Source organism: Megascapheus bottae, unplaced genomic scaffold (assembly GCF_031878675.1).
Source record: "Megascapheus bottae isolate mThoBot1 unplaced genomic scaffold, mThoBot2.hap1 HAP1_SCAFFOLD_43, whole genome shotgun sequence".
In the NCBI taxonomy this organism is placed as follows: domain Eukaryota; kingdom Metazoa; phylum Chordata; class Mammalia; order Rodentia; family Geomyidae; genus Megascapheus; species Megascapheus bottae.
In genome coordinates this window covers 428,924-454,340 of record NW_028327392.1, presented here as the reverse complement: position 1 = coordinate 454,340, position 25,417 = coordinate 428,924, and the positions used below count along the sequence as shown (strand labels likewise).

Here is a 25,417-nt window from a genome sequence, read left to right as displayed (position 1 = left end):
AACAGTGAACACGGATACAAAATTTAAAAGCCATATCAGCTGGAGTTTCTACATAACGAGCGAAAGGGAAAAGAGGAGACCTGGAATCAGAATTTGGGTGATATATCAGATTCAGCTTCTACATAGCAAGGGAAAGAAAATCTAGGAAACAACAAAACCACAGAAAACATTGGTGTAGGTTCACAAAGAAAGAATTCTTCATCAGTCTTGTCTAAAAGCTTTGTTTTTTAGAGATGAACATTTAGTTAGATCCCAAAGTCTCTTTTTTAGGAAAACACAAGAAATACCCTCTTGAATATATATATATATATGTATATATATATCATATTTATAGTTAGTCTTCAGTGAATTGCAGCTAATTTGTGTGAAAAAGTACATATAGGAAGGGCCAGGTGTATGGCCTAGAGGTAGAGTGCTTGCTTAGCATGCAGGAAGCCCTCAGTTCTATTTCTTGGTAACACATACACAGGAAAAGTTGGAAATGGTGCTGTGTTTCAAGTGATATAGCGCTAGCCTTGAGAAAGTTCAAGGACAGTGCCCAGGCCCTGAGTTTAGGCTCCAGAATTAGCAAAAATTAAAAAGTATATATAGGATTTTACATAGTATTTGACTGTGCTTAATTTAATGATTAAAGCAGATCCCATCTCTATCTAGAGAGGTCAGCTATGATAGGTCAAATAATGAACATAGTTAGGCATATGTATGAAGATATACAGAGACTAAATAAGTATGTAGGACCGATTATTTTCTTTGATTTTATTTTGTAGGATGGGTACTTGAACTCTGGGCCTGTGTGCTATTGTCCCTGAGCTCTTCAGCACAAGGCAGGGTATACCACTTGAGCCATAGCACTACTTCCGGGTTTCTGGTGGCTAGCTGGAGATTCCAGTCTCATTGGAAATTACAGTGGCAAGGCTGGCTTTGAAATATGATCCTCAGATTTCAACCTCCTGAGTAGCTAGGACTTTAGTCACTTGATCCCTGCATTATGGAAACTATTCTGAATGTCACAGCTGTGCAGCTCTATCTGCGCCATACTGTCCTTTTAAATTTGGGTGAATGAGACACCAGTGAGGAGATGGGGTTCTTGATGTTGCAGTGAACAGTAAAGAGAACTCTTAGAAAATTCTGATAGGATAGCTTGTTTATAAGACCCTATTCTGAGGGGCTGTACACATTTTGTAGACTGCAATGACAAATGATCACAGAAAAAGTAGCTTCCGCAGTAACAATTTACATCACAACACTGGGGGATATAGGGCTCAAATCAAAGGGCCCACAGCTACTTGGCCCCTACTCAGGGCTGAGGAAAAGGAAGTTCCTTGTAGATCCCTTTTCCCTGTTTTCCTGGTTGTGGACAATTGTCAGGCCCATGATTCCTCCTCTAGATTGCTGCCCTACTTGGCATATGCCATTCTTATTTTTTCATATATTTTTTTATCGTAATTAATAGAAGGGTTACATGATATTTGCCAGATAGATGGTGCATCACTTCACATACATTGATAACCTTTCACATGTCTTGGTCCTCATTTCCCTCCCCCCCACCCCCACCCTTCATCTTGTTTCCCCCCCTTCCCTATCCAATTTCAAATAACCAAAAACAAATATATCTGATATATCAGGTAACAAAGTGAGATACTGTAACAATACGAGATAACCAAGGGACAGCAAAAGAGATAAGAGATAACATAGTACCTTAAGAACAACAATCATTCATTATATGGCTTATGTTTCTATATCCTAGAGATCCTTTCATTTAGCGTCCTACTATATGGCCTTTTGTATCAAGGTTTTGCCCTATTGCAAATCTCTGCTAGGACAGCCCAAGGTTTCCGCTGATTATGACAAATGAGGGAAACCACTGAGCCTAAGTTCCTTTGAGTCTGGCTTACTTTAGTTAATCTGATTTTTTCTAAGTCTTTCCATTTCCTAACAAATGGGGCAATGTCATTCTTTCTGACAGCAGCATGGAATTCCATTGTGTACAAATACCACATTCTTTCGGTACAGTGAATACTTTTTCAAAATCTAAATCCAAGGTTTATGACTCAATGAATAGTGTGTAGATATCAATAACCTTTGGTAAAGCTTTGAAGTCTAGGCATCAAGAATGATTTTAATTGTGGAAATGAACAGTGACTGGGTGTTCCAAAGAAATCATATTCTCAAAGAAATTAGGGAGAGTGTGTGAGTGTGTGTGTGTGTGTGTGTGTGTGTGTGTTTATATGTGTGTTTGTGTGCTGGTACTCTGGTGTTATGACATCTGCCCCTCTGCTCTTGTGCTTAAGTCTGATGTTTTCTTTTCAAATTTCCTTCCCAGTCCAATATTTTGTTGCCAATATTTTGAATTGGAAATGTCCTTTCAAAGCCATTTGTACTGATTTCCTTCCATTTATTATCATCAGTCCTCTCAGTAAATGTCAGTATTGAGTTGACCAGTGGTTCACCAATCCATTCCTGGCCATGCTGAGGGCACAACAGTGGTTCATGTGATGAGACTGCGTTGCCAAATGCTAGTCTCATCCCCTGCAGCTTCATCTAGTACAGGCTTCGGAAGTCAAATCTCAGTACTGCAAAGAGGCCTGGTAGGGATAGCAGAGGTGGAGGGGTAGCTCCTGTAGCAGATCCCATGCTTGGCATGGAGAAGTCCATGGTTTCAATACCCAGCATTGTAGATAGAAAATGATAGTTTTCTTTACTTTTTAGACTCAATTTTTGCGTATGTGTTTAATTTCTTCACAGTGTGGACACTTACACCCAGAGGGGAAAGTTGTCCCAGTCCTGGCCGGCCCTGAACTTCTGGTGAGTCCCCCGTGTACTTCTCATCACAGTGCTAACCAATATGCAGTGTTGTAACCATAGACAATACCCATGGCAGGCACACAGTGTCAGTACAACCTTGTTTTCAGTTTTGAAAATAAACAGGCCACAATGGAACACACCAATAAACAACTGTTCCTATTCTCTTTGGAAGTCAAGTTGCAGGATCTACGAAGATAAATGAAGATGGTCACAGTGAATATATGAAACTCACACTAATTGAATGGAGTGGAATCAGATTTCACATACAAAGTAGCTAATGGAGCCTGAATCAGTTCTTTATACCCCACACTTATGTTACCTTGGAAGACTCAGCATCACATCAGATAGAGGACCTGCAGATCCTTTTATCAATCAGAGAGGTAGGACAGACAGCCACTAATACTGCAACCAAGTAGGGAACAGAGGAGCTACGGAAGCAGAAATGTAGAGGATATGTCATCTTGATTTCCTACATAGCATGTGAAATGGAAAATAAGGGAAGCCACAAAGCCACAGTCAACACTGTGTAGATTCATAAGGCAAGATCTCTTGGCCAATGTTGCATAAAAACTTTGTTTGGCAGAGGTGAACATTTATTACAGAATGAAGCATCATTTTCCAGGAAAATTCAGGAAGTACTCTCTTGCATATACAATATATAGATACTTTGGGAAAAAAGTAGGTGTGAGAATTAACATAGTATTTGACTGTGCATAATTTAAAGATAAAGTAGTGATCATAAGGGGAAGGAAATGTATGTCTAGAGAAGTCAGCCATGAGGGCCAGATACTGGAATATAGATAGGTATGTGTATAAAGTTGTACAGAGAGTATGCATCAAGTTTGTGGGAAGTATTTTGAATGTCACAGTAGTGCACTTTTATCTGTGCCATTCCATCCTTTCATGAGTTGGGTGAATGACTAAGATGAATGAGGAGAATGGAGTTCCTGTTGTTCTAGTGAGACATAAAGAGAACTCTTAGAAAAATCTATAATCAGATCACCTCCATGAGACTTTATTCCAATGGATTGTGTATGTTTTCTAGAGCTCAGTGACAAATCACAATGAAGTAGCTTCTGCACTAACAATGTATTTGAGAGCACTGAGGGGATTCAGTTCTCCAAGGGCCCATGAACACTTGGCTCTGACTCAAGGATGAAGAAAATAATTGAAGCACAAAGTCCCATTTTGTTGTGGTAGTTTTCTTGCCCATGGATTCATCCTCTAGTTTTTGACCTACTTGGCACATGCCATTCTTTCTGTACAGTAGATACTAACATTTTTTGTCCAGTCCTGGGCTTGAGGTCAGGGCCTGAATCCTGTCCTTGGATTTTCTCAAGTCTAGAGCTCTACCACTTGAGCTTCAGCACCATTTCTGGCTTTTTTTTTCTATGTGTGTGGTACTGAGGAATTGAAGCCAGATCTTCATGCATTCTAGGCAAGCACTCCACCACTAGGCCAAACTCCCATCCCAATGCTAATTTTTTGACAAATATGAATCCAGGGTTTATGAGTGGATGCATAGAGTATAGACATCATTTATCTTGGGCGAATCATTAAAGTCTTGGGATCAAGACATGATTTTAATTGCTGAAGTGAAGAGTGACTGGGTGTTCCAAAGAAATCACATACTCAACCAAAGAAATTATGGACTGTGTAACCTATGTGTTTGTCTGTGTGTGTGTGTGTGTGTGTGTGTGTGTATGTGTGTTTATGTGTGTTTATGTGTATTCATATGATTATGCACTGGTATTATGACATGCCCCTCTGCTCCTGTGCTCTAATATAACGCATTATCACTCAAACTCCACATTTGTAGTCCAATGTTTTGCTGCAGGATTGGAAATAGCCATTCAAAGCCATTTCTACTCTGAGTGCCTTCCACTTGCTATCATCAGATCTTCTAGGAAATGTTATTATTGAGTTGAGCCAGTGGTTCACCAGTCCATTCCTGGCCATGCTAAGAGAAAACAGAGGTTCACATGATGAGGCAGCATTGCCAAAACTCGAATCACTCCTATGCAGCTTCATCTAACCCAAGGGTCTGAAGTCAAAACTCAGTACTGCAGAGAGGCCTGGCCGGGATAGCAGAGGTGGAGGTGGAGCTCTAATATCAGATCCCATGCTTGGCATGGAGAAGACCATGGTTTCAATACCCACCAATGTAGATATTTTTCTGTACTGTTCTGGCTCAATTTTTGTGTATGTGTTTAATTTCTTCACAGTGTGGAATCTGACACCCAGAGGGGAAATGTATCCCAGTCCTGGCCGGCCCTCAACATATGGTGAGTCCATGTACTTGTCAACTGAGTGATAAACAATGTAAAGTGTTGTAACCGTAGACAATATATATGACAGTCGATCAGTATCAGTACATCCTTGTTTTAAGTTTTGACATAAATAAGAATAGAAAAGGTCAAAAGACAATTGTTCCTGTTTTCTTTGAAAGTCAAGTAGTAGGATCTATAAAGGGAAATGAAGATGGTCATAGTTCATTTATAAAGCTCACACCAATTGAATGTATTGGAAACAGATTTCACTTAAAAAAAAACACTAATGGAACCTGAATCACTTCTTCATACTCCACTCCTCTGTTACCTTGAAAGGCATACTATCACATTGGATGGGAGCCTACAGATCTTTCTATCAATCAAGGAGGCTAGAAAGACAGCCAACAGTAGCACCAGCAAGTGGGAACTGAGGGAGTCATGGAAGCAGCAGTGTAGATGGTATATCAGCTTGATTTCCTGCATAGCAAGTGAAATGGAAAATAAGGAAAGACACAAATCCACAATATATGTCCATAAGGAAAGAATTCTTTGTCAATCATTTTATAAAAGATTTCTTTATCAGAGGTCAACATTTCTTTGGACCAAGAACCTCATTTCTAGGAAATTCCCCTTCCAAAAATAGTATATTTTGTGATTGTTTTTGATGAATTGTACCAAATTTGGGTGAAAAATAGTTTTAGGAATTTCCAGTGTTTTACTGTGTATAATTTAATGATTCAAAGCAGATCACACGTATATCTAGAGAGGTTAGCATAAAATAACAGATACCAGAATATGGATATACGTGTGTACAAAGATGTTCAGAGACTGAGCACATAGAATGTGGAGAACTATTGGAGTGTCACGCAGTGCGATTTTGTCTGTGCCATTCCATCCTTCTGAAAATTGGGTGAAGGACTCAGACTCCAGAAGAAAGTGAATTCTCCCGGTCCTTGTGAGCAGTGAAGGGAACTCTTAGAAAACTCTGATCAGACCACCTGGGCATGAGACACAGATCGAAGGGTTTGTACACATTTTCTAGGACTGCAGTAACAAAGGATCACAAAGGAAGAACTTGTGCACTAACAATTTACCTCCCACGACTGGGGATTATAGGTCTGAAAGTGGCTGTGAACATTTGTCTCTTGTTCGAGACAGTAGAAGGGAATGTCTCCACAAAGTCTCCCTTCTGGTTTGGACAATTGTTTGGCCCATCCACTCCTCCTTTAGATTTCTATCCTATTTGGCAGATGCCATGTTCTTCTGTACAGTTAATGCAACTTTTTCATAAATGTGAATCGAAGGTTTCTGACTCCATGAATAGTGCACAGACGTCATTTATTTGGGTAAAGCCTTAAAGTCTTGGCATCAAGACATGATGGTAATTGTTGAAATGAACAGTTGCTGGGTTTTCTCACAAGATCACATTCTTCATCAAGGAAATTACCAATTGTGTGTGTGTGTGTGTGTGTGTGTGTGTGTGTGTGTGTGTTCCTGTGCAGTTGCTGTGGTATTTGGCCTTGTGCTCCTTTTCTTCTTGTGCCATGGGTGTTGCTTCCACTCTTGATCTGTACATTCCCTCATCAGCATTTTGCTGCTGAACTGAATTAGCCTTTCAGACACATTCTTTTCCTTAGTGACTTTGTTTTGTCATCTGTCTTCAGTTCTCTCAGTACATGATCCAGTAGATCACAGGGGTCTGACAGTGGTTCATCTACCCATGCCAGATCATCCTGAGAGCACAGCCAGCAAGGGATGATTGAGTCAGCATAGACAAAAGCAATCTTCTGTCCTCAGAAGCTTCATTCAGCACTGGGCCCAAACTTTAAGCTGCAAGCACTGGGCCCAAACTTTAAGCTGCAGTTTCAGAGACAGGGATTGAAGCTATAGAACAGTTAGATACACAACTCAAATGCATATCTAGCGAAAACCATAGTTTAAACCCCCAACCTTTTAGGGAAATGCATTGTTTCTTCTCCCAGTGTCCCACTTAATTGTCTCTATGTTTTGTATTTTGTTATAGTGAGCACCACACATTAGAGGTCCTCATATCTGAACCGAGCGCAAATGTTTGGTGAGTTGATTTGACATCTCAGTGTACAACCGTTTTGGAGTCTGAGGACAATACAGATTATAAAGACAGCCTAGGAATATCTTTATGAAGTCATTTTGAATATTGACACAAATAGAGGATGATTGAATTGGTCAAAAAACACTGGTGGATTGGCTGCTCTGTAGTCTAGGAAGCAACCAAATTTTTCATAATGTCAGTGCTGGTATGTTGCTTTCTATTAGCCAACGGAGGTGACAGTCCTACTCAGAAGTAACCCTGTGGTGAAATGGTGTGTAGAGCCTAGTATTAAAGTTCTTATTGAGTGTGGATTGACCCTGCATTCTCCAGAATGGTGATACTGAAAAGCCCACCATTATATTGATGGAATTCCTGCTTCTGGCCTACTGTCCATTGTTTCTATCTGAGAGTTGAAATCAGTAAAGATATCCCAGATTACTGAAGGAATGGAGGAAGCAGAAAATTAGGGAATTCAGGGTTGAGTTCCTTTGACTTGCATTGAAAGTTACACAAGATGGAATTAGGCATTGTGGTAGATGTACTGAGAAAAATTCTTCCATCTTGGATGAAACCTTTAATTTTCTGAGGTCCATATTTAATATCCCCAAGAGATACAATTCCATTTCTATGGCAAAATAGAATACTGCTTTTCATTTAATAACATGCCTCTCAGTTTTGCACTGCAGTACCAGAGAAAATCACTTGAGGGAACACAAGAGCTGGAGATGTAGATGTAGCTCAAGTGGCAGAACATTTTCCTAGCAGGAGCAAGGCCATGATTTCGATATCAAGCTTGTATAAAACGTGTTTGAGTTCCTCTCCATGGTCCAACTCAATTATCTGTTTCTAATTTTATTTCATTACTAGTGATGTCACGACGTTTCCAGCCACTGCGGTTTGTGACTCAAACATTGACATTTGGTGAGTTGTCTATCATCTGAAAGTTAAACTGATTTCAATGTAAGTACAATGCCCAATCAATATGGCAGCTTCTCAGAGAGTTCTCATGTAATCCTTGTGTGTATTGAAATAGAGAATGATAGCATAAATGAACACACACTTGATCATGGTCTGCTTTGAAGTGAAACCTAGCAACCAAATCCTTATTTACATATCAGTGCCTGCATGCAGCTTTCACAGAGCCAACAGTGGTAAGAATCCCAGTTAGAAACAGTGAGAATGGTCTTAATGGTTTCTCAGTGAAAAGAACAACATATCTTTTTCATTCTCCAGAATTCTGATACCCACTATCAGAACTGATGAGAATCCTTCTTCTTAGGCTACCGTTCCTTGTCCATTTGTGAGAGGCAGTTAAAAAAATAACCAAATAAATGAAAGGACAGAGGGAGTAGAGCAGACTTAGAATGCAGAAAATTAGAAGTTCTAAAGCACTGAGTTCCTCTGAAGTGAGTTCCAACTAGCATTAAACTGCATAATATCAATAGCATTGTGCTAAGTTTACTAGGAAAGAAAAAGACTTTAATCATGCATAAAAGTTTTCTTTTACAAAAGAAATTAATTTTCCTTTCCAGGGAAAAATGAAAATACCTTTGTTCATTTTGCTAAGTTATGTATTATTTCTATTCCTATGAATTTATTTGTGTTAGGTAAACTGTAGCCAATTTGAATAAAAAACTAAGACTATGAGTTCACATGCCATTTGATTCTATCGTTTAATCCTCTAGCATGAATGGAAAAGATCCAACAGAAGTTGGGAACGAAGAATTGACAAAAAGGTCAGATATCTATATGTAGATAAAGATATGTAAATATACATGGTTGTTAAACAGAGTGTTTCTGGGAATTATTTTCAAAATGTTCTCAGTGCAGCTTTTGTCTGTAATATTACTCCTTTTCCATGGTTGTTGAATAAATGAGAAACGAGTCTCAGAAAAGTGTTTCGCTATTTTAGTAAGCAGTGAAGCAAAATTCCTAGACAATCCACACCTTGCTGATATATGAGATCCTACTAGAATTAGATTTGTTCCTTTGGTGTTACAGCAGTGACACACAATTCCATGCATTTGTTCTGACCAAATGAATTTTTCAAGGTGAAGAAATAAAATGTCATACCAAAGAGACTACAAGTTTGTTTCATTGTGAAAGGGGTAAATAACCTCTTGTACAACTCTTTCCCATATTTTTGCTGGTTATGCCCAGTTCTCTGATGGGTGTGCTCTTTCTCTAGATCCAAAACTTTAATTTATGCATAATATTTTCACTGTCCACTTCATGCCACATTTTAAACACTGTGGTTCTAAGGTTGGTGACACTATGAACACTTTATAGACAGCATTTATACTGTTGAAAGAGATGAATCCATGGCATTATGATTTTATTTTACTTCTTACTGCTCACATGTGAATACAGGGATCATGAAAAAATTCACATTTCAAATAAAAGAGTTTGGAGACAGATTGGGTCCACGAGCATGTGGAATGGGGGTACTCTGATACTATGGCTTCTAGTCAGGGCTTCAGGAATATTCTGCTTTCTTGCTTATACCTGAGGCTCTGCTTCTGGAACCACACATACAGTGCAACATTTTACTGGATCCTTGGAGATGGACAATTACAAAAATAAATTTCTACCCTGGATGTTTTCATATTGCTGTCCTCTGATCTTTGCCACCTGTGTAGATATAATTATACATATGAACCAAAAGCATGCACATCCATTGTAGATTCTGGTGAAAGCCCAAGTGGATCAAGCAAGCCTAGGCACAAAGATTCACATACCATGAACAGAGAGTATCACAGATAGTGCTCTGAGTTGAGACCTGAATACTGGAGATAAGGGGTGTTAGGGACAGAAAAGCTAGAGATACAGCTCCATTGGCAGATACTTGGGTGGCATACTCAAGATCATAATTTCTATACCTAGTAGTGTCAGAAAAAAATGTGTGATTTTTTTCCAACATGGTGCAACCTGATTTTTGTATATGTTTAATATGTCCACAGTGAAGACAACGACTTAACAACGGTTGTTTTTCATTCTAATGAAGACAACAGTAATTGGTGAGTTGATTTTTTTTAGTAATATATCATTTTGGAGGATAATGTGTCTTCAGACTACACAGGACTGTCTGTCCATATCTGCAGGTAATCATGAACTGGTTTGAAACTTATTAGAAAATGATAGAGTAGATCAAAATACACTGGCTCATGGGGTGCTATGAAGTCAAGTACTAGCATCTCAAATCCTTAGATCACCACAGTGCCTGTCAGCTAGTCACATGAGCCCAGGCAGCTGGGAATCCCTTTCTGAAACAAAAAAGTAATCCTAGCAGTCTATATGGCTCATGAAGGAAGACTATATCCTTCCTTCTATAGATGCCTGCAACCACAATCAATGGTAGCCCTGCTTCTAGACTTCTGTTCCTTGTCCCTATGTTAGCGGCAGGAAAGTCACCAGGGAATAGAGGCCACCTAGAATGTTGATATTTAGATGATATCCAAGTCTTGATTTCCATTGAAATTAGTTGAACTGAAACCAGAAGAGGTTATTCTCCATCAGATCAGGTAGATTTATTGGGCCACAGTATTCTTAACTTTTAGGGAAAAGTCTTACCTTTTGCAAGTAGAAGAGTTTAATTTCTCTAAGACGCCTCCAATTGAGTTTCCTAGCTTGCATGGATACTGAACATAGCTATCCAAGTAGACAAATGTGGAGACTGAGAATTGTGATGTTCATGGAGGTTTCCAGCACTAAAGAACACCATTAACCTAGTTTCTATCTGATCTGAATACAGGGTGTATAGGAGTCTTTCTAACTTTGTTTCTTTGGATAAAACAGAAACTTATCTGGATAAAAGAGAAACATGCCAGGAAAGCAATGTTTCGTGTCCCTGTTGTGTTTAAGACACTGTAAAAACACCCACACAATCTAAAAGAACATTTCATTCAAAATGCTTTGGTATGAGATTTTTCAGATTGGGTGAAGGACAAAAGAATCCTGAAAGAGCAAGAAACAAAGAATTTGGAAAGAGCCAGAAACAGGCTGCAGTTGGCAGGGCGTAGAGGAACCTTCAACAGCAGGTGAAGCTGGTTCTACAAGTACCCACTCATCATCACTGTTGATGGAACTCCGCCTCACATTTATACGTGTTTCATGTTTATTCTGGTGGATATGGATGGATGTAAGAAGTTAGTCTAGGGACTTAATCAGAAATTTCTTGGTTGCAATGAAGATGTGTCCCTCTAGAGTGTAATTGTACTTAAAAAGGGGGACTATGCATTGGTATTAAGATGATAAGTCCTTCAATATGAATCCATCAGCTTTTCCTTTGCAGAAGTTTAATGTTCAGGTCACTATCACAGGAAAACTCATTTCTAGTTAAAGATGTTAGATATGAATTAGGATGATATACATGAATATTCAAGGTCAGTTTTTACCAGACTCATCAAAGAAATGCAGTGATTGGCTTTTCCAAAGTTATATTCAATAACAGTATCTATGTACTTTTGTCCATATTGATAGCAGACACCTCAATCCCAGTGTACATTGTTCAGAGGCCCAGCTGCAGGTCTCTAGTTTATGGCCCTTGGGTTACAGCGTGAATTCTCTTATGATGTTGAACTTTCGGTGTTAGTGACAGACACTGGGATCAAGAACTTAAATAGTATACAAGAGATGTATACTAGGAGAACAAACTGAATCGGGAGGTAACAGAAACCATCACCAAATGCTGTATTCTTTTTGCATCTGAGAAGAAAGGCAGAGGAAGTAAACATTTTCCTATATGCAATAGGTGTTTAATGCATCATAAATTTATACAACTCAGTAAATTGTAAAGTCATATACAAACTTCCAAGTAATTGATTTATTTGGGCGTAAGGTTCCTGTAGCTATAAGCTTCAGAATCATTTTTATACAATATTTAAGAATTTATATATCAGATCTGATATGTGATCAAATGTATGTTATCACAAGTGTGCATATATACATATGCAGAGATATTTATAATGTGTGAACACACAAAACACATGAGTTAATGATAGCTAAGTGTGTAGAGCACATGATTGGAAGTGGGCAGGATGAAACAAGAGGAGAAAGGAAGAAGTCGTTCAAATTTGTAAAACGACCCTCTTGAGGGTTTGGAATTGCAGTGTCATTTTAACTGTCATGCTTGTCACTGATGTGTCAGGGGATGACATCTGTCTTCAGATGAAACTGGGTGAGGGAAGAACAGGTCATGAGCAATATGCTTCATCTACACTGCTCACATTAATAACATATTCCTTCAGAAAATATGAAGTATATTATCTATGGGTCTGTGTTGGAGTCCTTCTTGGACATCTAGGAGGGGGGTAAGATGGCGACGGAGCCCACAAATAATCCCGGGAACACAGACTCTGGAGACCAGGCTCCAGACTCTTGGTGCAGTTTGCTAAATACAGTTCAAGTGGTGGCCGCCACATCACCAAATGGGGACCTCCCTGTGTATGACCATCAGCCAATGATGTCCTGAGACACGCACCACTTGCTAGGAGTACCCGGGAACTCCTATTTCTGGTGGGAGGGGCCAGGTGCCCTCTGGCTCTGGACTGCTTGGGTCACTGAGTGTGTACATGCTGAAGCACAGGTGGCAAGCAGCGGGGCTCCTAAATCACTAGATAGGAGACCCCACAGTTTCCCCTTTTTCTTTATTTGTGGACACTCATAATGGAATGTAGGATGGGGCCCAAACCTTGTGCAAAGATATTAGCTAGATGGCATCCAGGCAAGCCTGGATAAACTCAACCAACTTAGCTAAAGCAAACATGGGTCCTGCTGCTGTGGAAATGAGTGTGGTGGGCTAGAGAGAACTAGGGCTAGGTGGGTTTAAGATGGGACTGGCATTAACAGGAGTCACAGCCCCCATGTACTCCCCAGCATGCTTTGAGGGAAGACAATAGCGTTGCAGTTCCTCTGATTGTATTGTTCATAATCATATCACGGTCCCATGCCAGGGTAGACATAGGATGAGGTAGCTTTGAGGAGAGTGTGGAGGCAGAGTCTGTGGCATCCACAGCCAGCAGAGCAGTCATTCAGGGTGGTTTTTCTGGATAGGTCGGTGTCCTAGGTCATACTGGTGAGGTCGCAAAGGTGGAGGCAGAACTCAGGTCAGCTGGCTGTGGCTGGCAGCCTTCTTCCGGGGGGGTGCTGGTCTCCCGACTGGCGCCGGAGCCAAGGTGACTGAACCCCGGAGGCAACTCAGAATAGCGACCACGATGGGGAAGAAATGAGGCAAATCACCAATGTGCTCCCCTTTCTGACCTGCCGGACTCCCCTTTTCCACATGGACTCATCCCGTATCCTACCTCCAATCCCTCACAGAGAGAGAGAGAAAAATTTCATAAACTTGCTCAAGCTGTCTATGAGAAAAGTGAAGGTGCCTGCTCTCCAAGATCCCTTTCCACATAATTGCTTATAGAGGTCCACTTACCTGCTAGTTGTGCACCACGTCTGGGCACCAGTTTTTGGGGTCTTTCTCAGACTTCTAGGCGGGGGTAAGATGGTGACAGAGCCCACGACTAATCACAGGAACACAGAATCTGGACACCAGACTCTCAGTGCAGATCTAAGTTTATTTTAGAAAACGCGATGGCTAAATACAGATCAAGCGGTGGTTGTCATGTCATCAAATAGGGACCTCCCTGAATGCGACCATCAGCCAATGGTGTCCTGAGACAGGCCCCACTCGCCGGGAGTATCTGGGATCTCCTACTCCAGGCGGGAGGGACCAGGCACCCTCTGATTCTGGACTGCTTGCATCACTGAGAGTGTACATGCTGAAACACAGGTGGTAAGCAGCATGGCTCCTAAACCACTAGCTACAAGTCCCCACAGGTCTGCAGTAGATTGCAGAAAGAAACAGACGTAGAGGCTAGTGAGCAGCAGAACTATTTGTATGAAAGATCAAGGTCATGTAAGTATCCCTTATAATATACAGCCCTGTCATCATGTGAAGCTAGTGTTTACAATGCCCCTGGGTCTAGCTGTGCCTCTCTGCCAGCTTGTTCTGATCCTAATCTCTAACAAACTGAACAGACATTTACCCTCATACCACACTTTGTATTGTTTTATAACAATGTAGATATTTTTAATGGTGGGTATAAGAAATTGCTATGAGAAGTGGAGAATCTGGAACTTAGCTGTGAGAAAAGAAGAAATTTGGAATGAGAAAACAGGGCCATTAGAAGCTAACAGCACTGCTTTTACTTAGTTGCAAACAATGAGCATAAAAGTTTTGTTGTATGGATATGGCTTTCTTGTATGGAATTGTCCCAAACCAAATATGTCCCTTCCCAAACTACTCTCTCTTCTTTATATGGAAAGGTTGTTGCCAAGTCTCAAAGTGACTGGATTGATATGGTAATAATGTTCATTCTTGGCACACATACTCTGAAGATTATCCCAACCTGTGAATGGAGGATATTGCAGTATCGTTCAGAGCAAGTAATGACTCCATGGTTACTTTCTCTCCTCTCTCTTCAGTTACTTGGGAAAACTGGAGGTTTTGATTACATGTGATGAAGATCATGGCTAGATGACTACCCTGCCTTCTCCTTAGGAAGTTGTGGCCTAGTGTCTTGGTGACTCAGTGAGTAATGTGTTCTCTTTACCTTTGGAGATGACCTTGCACCTGTCTTCTTTTCTGACCCAGTGAGCTAGATACACGATTACTTTAGAACGCTAATTGTTAATATTTTATCACCAAGTATATTTCTTTGATGATCTTAAACTGTAATGTTGTGCTGATTTGAAATCAAGTGTGAGAAGAAAATCTCAGTTATAGGGAAGAAGCATAGTCCACTGTTTTGTGACTTGCAAAATAATTTGACCCAGAATATGAAGTTTAATTATTCATGTGATATCTGACTATATGTATTTTTTGTTCCTATAGCACATCTGGATTTGAATTTTGTTCAGCACATGATGATGACAGTGTGACTGAAAGGTAAGCTATAATCCAAGCCATATAATAGAGTGCTAGACAAATGTATATGTAGAAGTTTATGTACATATTTTATATGAATGTATGTACAGACACATGGACACATAAGTATCCACATTCCTAAGGCTGGAGCTGAGCCCTTGTATTTGAAGAAATACAAACAGCATGAAAGGAATGGTGACATGTGTGATGCAGTGCAGTTCAGAAAGTGAAAGATTCTGTGTTGGATCACCAGTGCTGCTAGGAAAATGAAAGAAATATGCATCAGGAAGGGTCTGCCTGTCACACTGACTGTGTGGTATGTGGAAATTGGAGGTGATCCTATGTAGAAGCCAGCATGGAGAACAAGTTATTGAGACCCTTATCTCAAGCAGTGAGCCTGTCCTAGGAGCTCACAGCTGTATTCCCTTCTCCCAGGAGCACAGATAACCAGGTGATGATCTGAGGCCACTTCCAGACCTAGACAGAAGGAAGACCTTCCTGGAAAGACATCTACAGCACCAAATGACTTAGGCCATTACTCAGGTGGTCGAGTGTTTGCCTAGCAGGCAAACAGAATGCCCTGTCATCACACTCCAGTGTGACAAAAAGGGGAAGCATTCAGTGACTTTCCAACAAGCTCCTACTGGGCTCTGTAAAACATTAGGTGTGACTCCTTCTGTGCTAATACACCACTGACTCTGTACCCACCTCCAAAACTCCCCACCCTGTGACTACTATTCTACCTCACACTTCTTGACTATCATGTTGAGCTGTCACATAAAGTTAGTATGTTTTTCAATATCATCACTTTGTTTTCATTTGCTTCAAGACACTTTAAATTTCTTTCTTGGTTTATCAGTCCCCCGATCATTCAAGTGTCTATCACTTAACTTTCATGCGTTGTTTTGTCCTCTCTCTTTTTGTATCTCTATTGCTTTGTAAAAATAAGATACATTGGTATATCCAATTTTTGTTTCAGTTTCTTCTAACCTGGTTATTAGCTTAACATGTGATTTTCTGGTAGAATGTATATTCTTCAGTTAGAAAATGAAATGTTTTGAAGTGTCTTCTAGACAAATTTGAAATGTGGTAAACTTTGATGTTTTGTGATTGACATTTTTGTCTGAATGATACTTCCTTTCTGGCAATGGATATGAATGCATGTAATATAATCTTCAAGTATATGTCTCCTTGTAGGTCTCATGATGTTGGTTTTATAGAAAAGCATTTTCCTGCACTATATACCTCTATCTTTACAATAACTATTCGTGGTTGTTTATTTGATGTATTTGCCATAATTTCCTGCTCTTCTTGACATCTTTTTCCAGTGATTGCTGTAGTCTGGGTTTTTTTTTTACATATCAAGAACTGCTTGTTATTACTTTCATTTGATTTTTTCTAGACATACACTCTTCCTTTCCATCCTCACTCTTAAAAATGGGTATTCAGCAGCCAGCATATCATTGGGGCAGGGGTTTTCAAACTTACTCTACTACCATTGGCACTTTCATTGGATACAATAATGCATATTCCCCTAAGTTTCTGATTGATCAGAAGAGACATATTGCTCCCATTCTCATTTATTTCTGTCATATATCCTTGTTTCATTGCTTCTTTGTTATTTGGTGGCTGCCAACCCAGAGAAGGATTGATTCCCTTCTTCTTTGTGTATTAGCCTAAAATTGTACCCTGTACGACTGGCAGTAAGTTGACTTAGTGAGTGTCAGTAAAGATATGATTAAAATACTTGATTATCATCAAAGTACATATTTATTTCAGCTTGAAATAAATGCTTTCGTGGGGTCTGTGGTAATATTAACAATCTATTGTTAAGTGAAGGATAGTTATACAATCAGTAAATGTTAATATATCATTTTATTATAATCAAAATGATGACCAAGTTTCATCTATCTTCTGATTTTATCTATCATTATGTATGGTATCCTATGAGGTAGCAATTTGCTATGAGTAGTGAAAATTGATCATTTGTATAAAGTAGATTGTTCTTTGACTGAACATGTATGCTAAAGTTATGTGTCATGCCTGCCTATATATTCCAATACACTTCTATCCTGAAAATTGGCTGTAGGACATAATGTGTGATCTAGGATGGAAATGTGAGTTAATATCCTTGAAGGCTCTCAATGATCTGATGGTATTTACATATATACATATCTATGCGTATTCCTAATGTCAGAATGAAGGCAAGAAATGTGTGCATACACAAACAGATGTCAACATGTTAAACAAGAAGTAGCAGAGCAATATGGTATAGGCATGAGATCCCAGCTGTGAGACATAGGTAGGAATACTATAGTCTGCTGTCAAACCTAAGCAGTGAAGGAAACTCTGTGGGAAATGTATGAGAGGTAAGAGATTTTGCCCCAAAATGAGAACTGTCATCTGATACTACAACTGAACTTCCTGAAAGAAACAAAAATGAAGGGTAGGGTCTAAATATACATACACTCTCACCTATGTGTATCTATGCATATTTGCATGTTGGTAAGTCCAGACACACGTGAATGGATAGTTACAGAAAAGAAAGTGATAGAGATTAGAGAATTTAATTTTAAGTATTGATGACACTGCAGAGCCTTTGATATTTTTCTAAGATCCTTGGGCTCTAGTATCAGTAGAGACCTTTCTAAAATCTTAGGTATTTCCAAGAAGAAATACCATGAATTCTTCTTGTTCCTAATCTATTGTAGTGGCCAAAACCAATTCAGTGTTATGCTGTAAGTCTCAGCAGGTTAAGAAATTTCTCTATGGTGACTCCATTTTGTCTAGCTAGAGGATAAAGCAAGTTACAGGGGTTTTGTCTGTCTGTCTGACTGACTGTCTCTGTTTCTCTCTCTCTGTCTATTCTCTGTGTCTCTGTGTGTCTCTCCCTGTCTCTCTCTTATGTCTCAGTGACTGAGAAAAGGTTGGTCATTAGGGGTTTTTAAATTTGATGTGTATTTTCCAGAAATGCCTTACTGTTAAGGTGTGTTTTCAGCCCCAAGCAAAAATTTGCCTAATTATGTGCTGGATGTCTATCTCAAGAGATGATGATGAAAAGACCAGAGAATCTTTTCATGCCCATGATCATCCCTGATATGACTCATTTCATTGCTGTGGGAAGGAGGCTGGCTAAAATAGAATGACTTGCCTAGGATTTCACATGTTCTGGGGAAAACAGACAGCTGAAGACAGCTCCCTCATACCATTTGTGATATTTTTAGTGGATGAGAAGTCTTTTACCATCAAGTGATGGTTGGAATTTTATGTGAAAGGTAATACCCAAAGCATGTCTGTGTGTTTGTTTGCACATATATTCTGTAGATTAAGGTAAATAACTCATGAACTACAAATCCTTTTATGAATCAGAGAGGCTGGACAGACAGAGGACAGTAGTGCTAGCAAGGAGGGGAGAGAGGAAGCAGAAATGTAGATGCTTGATCAGCTCCATTTTCTTCATAGGAAGGGATATGGAACATAAGGAAACCCACAAAATCACTGCAAAAAGTGGTTTAGGGTCATGTGAAAAAAAACTCCTTTTACACCTTGCATAAATCTTTGTTTATCACATTTCATTGGAGAGAGAGGCCTCATTTCTAGGAAAACACAGGAAATAACCCCTAGCATATAAAGAGTATTTAGAGTTAGTATTCAGCTAGTTATAGCTGTTTGGAGAGAAAAAGTAGTTTTAGGAATTTCCATAGTATTTGACTGCGCATAACTTAATGGTTCATGTTGGTAATGAAGAGCAGAACACTCAGAGATCTACAGAGGACATCCATAAGAGTTCAGATACCCAAATACAGTCAGACTTGTGTAGAAAGCTGTACCGAGATGGAGGAACATGTTAGTGGGAACCATTTGGAAGGTCAGGGAAGTGCAATTTTGTCTGTGCCATTCCATCATTTTGCAAATTGGGTGAAGGACTGAGACTGCAGTAAGGAGAGGGAGTTCTCACTGTCCTGGTGAGCAGTGAAGAGTTCTCTGCTTTTGGCCTGCCACCCATTGGTCCAATGTGAGAGTAAGTCAATAAAGACATCCAGGATTACTGAAAGTAAGGAGGGAATAGAAGGAACAGAGGAAGCAGAATATTAGGTATGACCTCAGGGTTGAGTTCCCTTGAACAACATCGTATTGAAAGTCATACAAGATAGCATTAGGTCCAGTGTTAGGCTACTGGGAAAAATTCTTCTACCTTGGATTAAAACGGTCCATATTTAATTTCCTGAAGAGATTCAACTGCATTTCTGTGGTAAAATGAAAATACTGCTTTTCATTTGGTTCTGGTCTCTTAGTTCACACCAGAGTACTCGAGCACAGTGCTAGATGGAACAAAAGAGCTGGAGATGGAGCTGCAGCTCAAGTGGCAAACATGATCCTAGCATGAACACAGACATGGTTTAAGTTCCCAGCCTCGTAGAAAAGTTTGATTTCTGCAGTATGTTCCAAATGAGTTTTCTGTGTCTTATTTTATTTTATTGTTTAGAGATGACACAACATTAACTGCAATTGCAGTTTGTGACTCAAGAATTAACATTTGGTAAGTTGTGTTATCTGTCATCTGAGTGTAAATTCATTTGTAGTGTGAGTTTAGTGTACAATCTATGTGACAGCTTATCAGTATCCTCATGTAATAGTTATTTTTGTACTGAAACTAAGTAGAAATTGATAGAGTCAATTAGTACATACTTGGTCATGGTCTGCCATGAAGTGAAATTAGCAATCATATCCTAATTTACCTATTATCAGTGCCTACATGCAACTTGCACTGAGCTAATAGAGACACGAATCCCAGTCAGGAACAATTAGGTTAGCTCCGTGGTTCTGAGATGAAAAGAGTTGTTGGGCCTCTTTCCTTCTCCAGAAATCTGTTTCTTAGACAGGCCCACTGTCAGTTCTGATGAGAGTCCAATTTCTCGGCTGTTGTTCCTTGTATTTTGTTCATAAGCAGTTAAGAAAAGAGCCAAGTTAGTGAAAATAAGAAGGGAGTAGAGCAGACTTAGACAGCTGAAAATCAGATTGCATAAAGGATTGAATTTCTCTGTAGTGAGTTGCATGTACAATTAAACTACATGATACCAATAAACATTTTGTTAATTTTAAGAAAGAAAATTTCTTTACTTGTGCATAGAAACTTTCTTTTGAAGAGATAACAGTGTAAATTCCCAAAGAAATTAATTTCCTTTCTAGGGAAATGTGGAGAAAAATTTCTGATGTTCAGGGAAAATTTTCCAACAAAGGAAAAGACATTAACTAAGTTTCTATATCATCTCGATATTGTGTGCCTGGGAATCTTTCTAACTTCGTTTGGAAAAACAGAAATATATAAAAGATATGTTTCATGTCCCTGTTGTGATTGAGATACTGCAAAAACACTAGCACAATCTAAAGGGCATTTCACAATCCTTGGACACACACTACCAAATCCCCACTGTTGACTACACTTCTGTCTTACACATCTGGAATATCAACTTGAGCTACCACATAAAAATTAGTGTGTTTTGCAATAGAATCATTTATTTTTCTATTTGCTTGAAGTAATTTTTACTTTCTTTCTTGGTTTATCAGACCTCTGATTGATCAAGTACTTATCAATTTACTTTCATGTCTTATCAAAATCCCTAAAGTCTTTGGGATATTTGTAGCTCTGTCTTTATAAAAATAAAAGATACATAGAGCCTGTATCCTAGCTACTGAAGAGTCTGAGAACTGTGGATCGTGGATCAGACACAGCCCTGGCACTAAAGACCTAGAGATTCCTACCTCCCATTAACAACCAAAAAAACCCCAAAGCAGTGCTGGGGCTCAAGAAGTAGAGTGGTAGCTCTGAGCTGAAGAACTCAGGGACAATGCCCAGGCTCAGAGTTCAAGCCCCTTGAATATCAACCAAGTGATACAATCCTTTCTGGACGAAGCAGTGGAGATCTAATTAGTAATATCGGTGGGAAACTCTGGAATTCTTATCCAGTTAACTTCCTGAAAGCCAGAAGTATGGCTCAAGTGGTAGAGTACCTTCTTCACAGAGAAAGCTAAGGGAGAGCACCCAGGCCCTAAGAGGAAGCCCAGTAGTACCTGCACATAAACACAGTAAGAAAGAGAAAGAAGGAAGTCCACCTCCCTATCAGAGACAGTCACAGGCCTGATGTGAATGGATGGAAAGAGATATTCCAATATGGCACCCAAAAGGAAGCAAATGTAAATGTACTCCTATCTGGCAAAGAAAACTTGAAAGTATTACAACATGAAAGTCATTTCATTTTGCTAAAGACACTGCAATGATTAACAACAAAGAAAAGGCAACTAATCCTCAATGCACCCAATTTGACACAACAGACATTGCTGAACATAAATGAGTAGATGGATCCCAACCATGTTAGATCCTTTCCAAAGAATCCGCAAGAAACCAGATTCAACTGAAGGCCAAGAGCCAAAGACAGCACATATCTGCAGAATATTCCGCACAACATTCTCAGAATAAATATCATCCCAGCAACCCTCAAGCTTTCTACAAAGGAAATTAATATTTAGAGCATAGAGGCAGCATTATTCTCTTTTTCCCTTTCCCTTCCTCTAATATTCCTCTACAGTAAATATTCAAAGAGGTTTCTTGGCAGAGTATAAAGGAAGTCTTAACAATCACATATAAGAAAAGACAATGTTACTGTTTGCTATCATACTATGATGGAATTCAATTGGAAATAGACAAAAGATAAAAGACAGAAAATATTGAAATACATAGAAATGGAACAAAACGCTTTGAATGGTTAGTTGATTATTGAAGAAAGAAAGGATGGATATGTATTCAAGTCTATAATAACCATTAGAGAGTCTGACTATGACATTTGGTTTCATCCTATAGGGACACCTCATCCTATACCACAACCAAACTTGATGAAACAAACAACAATGAAGGGTAACGTCTAAATATATATATATATATATATATATATATACTCTCATCTATGTGTATCTATGCATAATAAAATGTATGTAAGTACAGTCATACATAAAAGGATAGTCACTGAAAAGAAAGTGATTAGGATTATTGAACTTTATTTTAGGTATTGATGACACTGCAGGGCCTGTGCTATTTTTCTAAGATTTTTGGGCTGTAATATCAGTAGATAACTTTCTAAAATCTTACGTGTTTCCAAGAAGAAATGTCAAGAGTTATTGTTCCTAATCTATTGTTGTGTTCAAAGGCAATTTAGTGTTTTGTTGTAAGGCTCAGCAATTTAAAAACGTCTCTCTGATAACTAGAGGATAAAACAAGTTACAGTTGCGAGCTCTCCCTCTCTCTCTCTGTCTCTCTCTGTCTGTCTCTCTGTCTCTGTCTCTGTCTCTGTCTCTCTCTCGCTCTGTATCTCTCCTTGTCTCTTTGTCTCGATGAATGAGAAAAGGCTGATTATTAGGGGATTTTTAATTTGATGTGTATTTTCCTAAAATGCCTTACTGCTAAGGTGCGTTTTCTGCCCCAAACAAAAATTTGCCTAATTATGTGCTGGATGTCTATCTCAAGAGATGATGATGATGATAAAAAGACCAACCAGCGAATCTGCTTATGCCCATGTTCATCCCTGATGTGTCTTATTTCATTGTTTTTTATCATCAAGTTAGGGTTGAAATATTATGTGAAAAGCAAATATTCCTAAACAGCTAAAGCATGTCTGTGTTTTTGTTTCCACATATATTCTGTAGGTTAAGGTGAATAAGTCATGAACTAGAAATCCTTTTATGAATTAGAGAGGCTGGAGAGACAAAGGACAGTAGTGCCAGCAAGGAGGGGACAGGAAGCAGAAATGTAGATGGTTGATCAGCTCAATTTCCTTCATAGCAAGAGAAACAGAACATCAGGAAACCCACGAAAACAGTTTAAACAGTGCTTTAGGGTCATAGGAAAAGAACTCCTTGTGAATCTTGCATAGGTTTTTATTTAGCACAGGTAATCATTTCATTGGAGAGAGAGGCCTCATTTCTAGGAAAGCACAGGAAATACCCCCTTCCATATATAGTATATGTAGAGTTTGTTTTCCGGGTATTAGAGCAATTTGGGAAGAAAAAGTCTCTTTAGAAACTTCCATAGTATTTGACTGTGCATAATTTAATGGTTCATGTTGATAATGAGGAGCAGAACATACATAGATTGACAGAGGACAGCCATATGTGGTCAGATACCCAAGTACAGACAGAGTAGTGTACAAAGCTGTACAGAGAACAAGCACCGTATTTGTGGGAACAATTTAGAAGGTCAGGGAAGTGTAATTTTGTCTGTGCCATTCTGTCTTTTTTGCAAATTGAGTGAAGGATTGAGACTCCAGTATGGAGAGGGAGTTCTCCTTGTCCTGCTGAGCAGTGTAGAGTTCTCTGCTTCTGGCCTGCCACCCATTGGTCCAATGTGAGAGTAAGTCAGTAAAGACATCTAGGATTACTGAAAGTAATGAGGGAATAGAAGGAACAGAGGAAGCAGAATATTAGCTATGACCTCAGGTTGAGTTCCCTTGAAGAGTATTTTATTGAAATTCATACAAGATGTCAAGAGGTACTGTGGTAGGGGTACTGGGAAAAATTCTTCTACCTTGCATGAAACTGTTCCATATTTAATTTCCTGAACAGATTCAACTGTATTTCTGGGTAAAATGAAAATACTGCTTTTCATTTGGTTCTGGTCTCTTAGTTCACACCGGCGTACCAGAGCAAAGAGCTAGAGGGAACAGAAGAGCTGGAGCTGGAGCTGGAGCTCAAATGGCAAACATGATCCTACATGAACAGAGTCATGGTTTTAGTATCCAGCCTTGTCGAAAAGTTTCATTTCCTCTGTATGTTGCAAATCAATTGTTTGTGTCTTACTTTATTTTTTAGAGATGAAACAACGTTAACTGCAGTTGCAGTTTGTGACCCAACCATTAACATTTGGTAAGTTGTATTATCTCTCATCTGAGTGTAAATTCATTTGTAGTGTGAATTTATTACACAATCTATATGACAGCTTCTTTGTGTCCTCCTGTAATCATTTTGTTTGTATTGAAACTAAAAGAAAATGATATAGTCAGTTAGTACATACTTGGTCATGGTCTGCTATGAAGTGAAAAGTAGCAAGCATATCTTTATTTACCTATTATCAGGGCCTTCATGCCACTTGCACTGAGCCAATGGAGGTAAGAATCGCAATCAGGAGCAATGAGGTAGTCTCAGTGTTTCTGAGGTGAAAAGAGCCGGTGGGCCTCTTTCATACTTCAGAAATGTGATATTTGGACTCTCAGTTCTGATGACAGTCCAGCTTTTGGACTCTCTTGGTGAGAAGCAGTTAAGAAAACAACAAGTTAATGTAAGTACGGAGGGGGTAGAGCAGACTTGGAAAGTTGAAAATCAGATTGCATAAAGGATTGAGTTCCTCTGTAGTGAGTTGTATGTACAATGAAAATACATGATACCAATAAACATTGTGTTAGGTTTACTAAGAAAGGAAATTTCTTTACTTGTGCACTAAAGGTTTCTTTTGAAGAGATAAAAATGTAAGTTTCCACAGAAATTAATTTCCTTTCTGGGTAATAGTAGAATTCCTCTGTTTATTTAGCTAAGTATGTAAAAATTTAAATTCTACAAATTCACTGGTGTTTGGGTAACTTGCTACCTTGAGTAAGACTATGAATGTACATGGTATTTGACTGTATATAATTTAATTCTCTAGCTTGGATAAAAATGATTCAACAGAATTTGGGACAGAAGAATTCAAGCAAAGGTCAGATATCTATCAATAGAAAAACGTACATAAATATATATGTTATGAAACAGACTGATCATTTCTGGGTAGGTTCCAAATACTTTCAGTGTACCTTCTGTCTGTCATATTACTCCTTTTCATTTTGATGAGTAAATGAGAAAGGAGGTGCACAAGTGTTTTGCTATTTTAGGGAGCAGTGCAGGAAAACCCCCCAAACCCTGCACATTGCCAATGTATGACAACCTACTACAATTGGTTATGTTCCTTTTTTCTGACGGCAATGACATACAATTCTATGTATTTATTTCCTGCCATAACAATTTCTTCACAGGTGAAGAAATGCAAGTGTCAGTTCAAAGTGGCTATACAACTTTGTTTGATCTTTTCCGTAGTTTTTTGGCTATGTCTGATTCTTTGATGGGTATTCCCTTTCCCTAGGTCTGGACCTTAATTTTTACATATACCTTTCATTGTGCACTTAATGCCAACTTTTAAAAACTGAGGTCCTAAGTTTTGTGTAACTATAAACACTGTCTCTGTACCATTTATATTGGATAATCAGATGACTCGGTGACATTATGACAAGGTCCTTACAACTCACATCTGTGAATACATGGTTCATGAATAAA

At 39.0% G+C, this 25,417-nt stretch overlaps 1 long non-coding RNA gene across 1 annotated transcript; it reads left to right on the top strand.

Annotated features, from left to right (window-relative positions):
• Positions 1–4,982: 4,982 nt before the first annotated feature.
• On the top strand, positions 4,983–10,191 carry LOC150039937 (uncharacterized). The gene is made up of 5 exons (XR_016534167.1): positions 4,983–5,090; positions 7,099–7,149; positions 8,014–8,067; positions 8,832–8,882; positions 10,107–10,191. It is a non-coding gene; the product is annotated as an uncharacterized LOC150039937 (long non-coding RNA).
• The last annotated feature ends 15,226 nt before the right edge of the window (positions 10,192–25,417 follow it).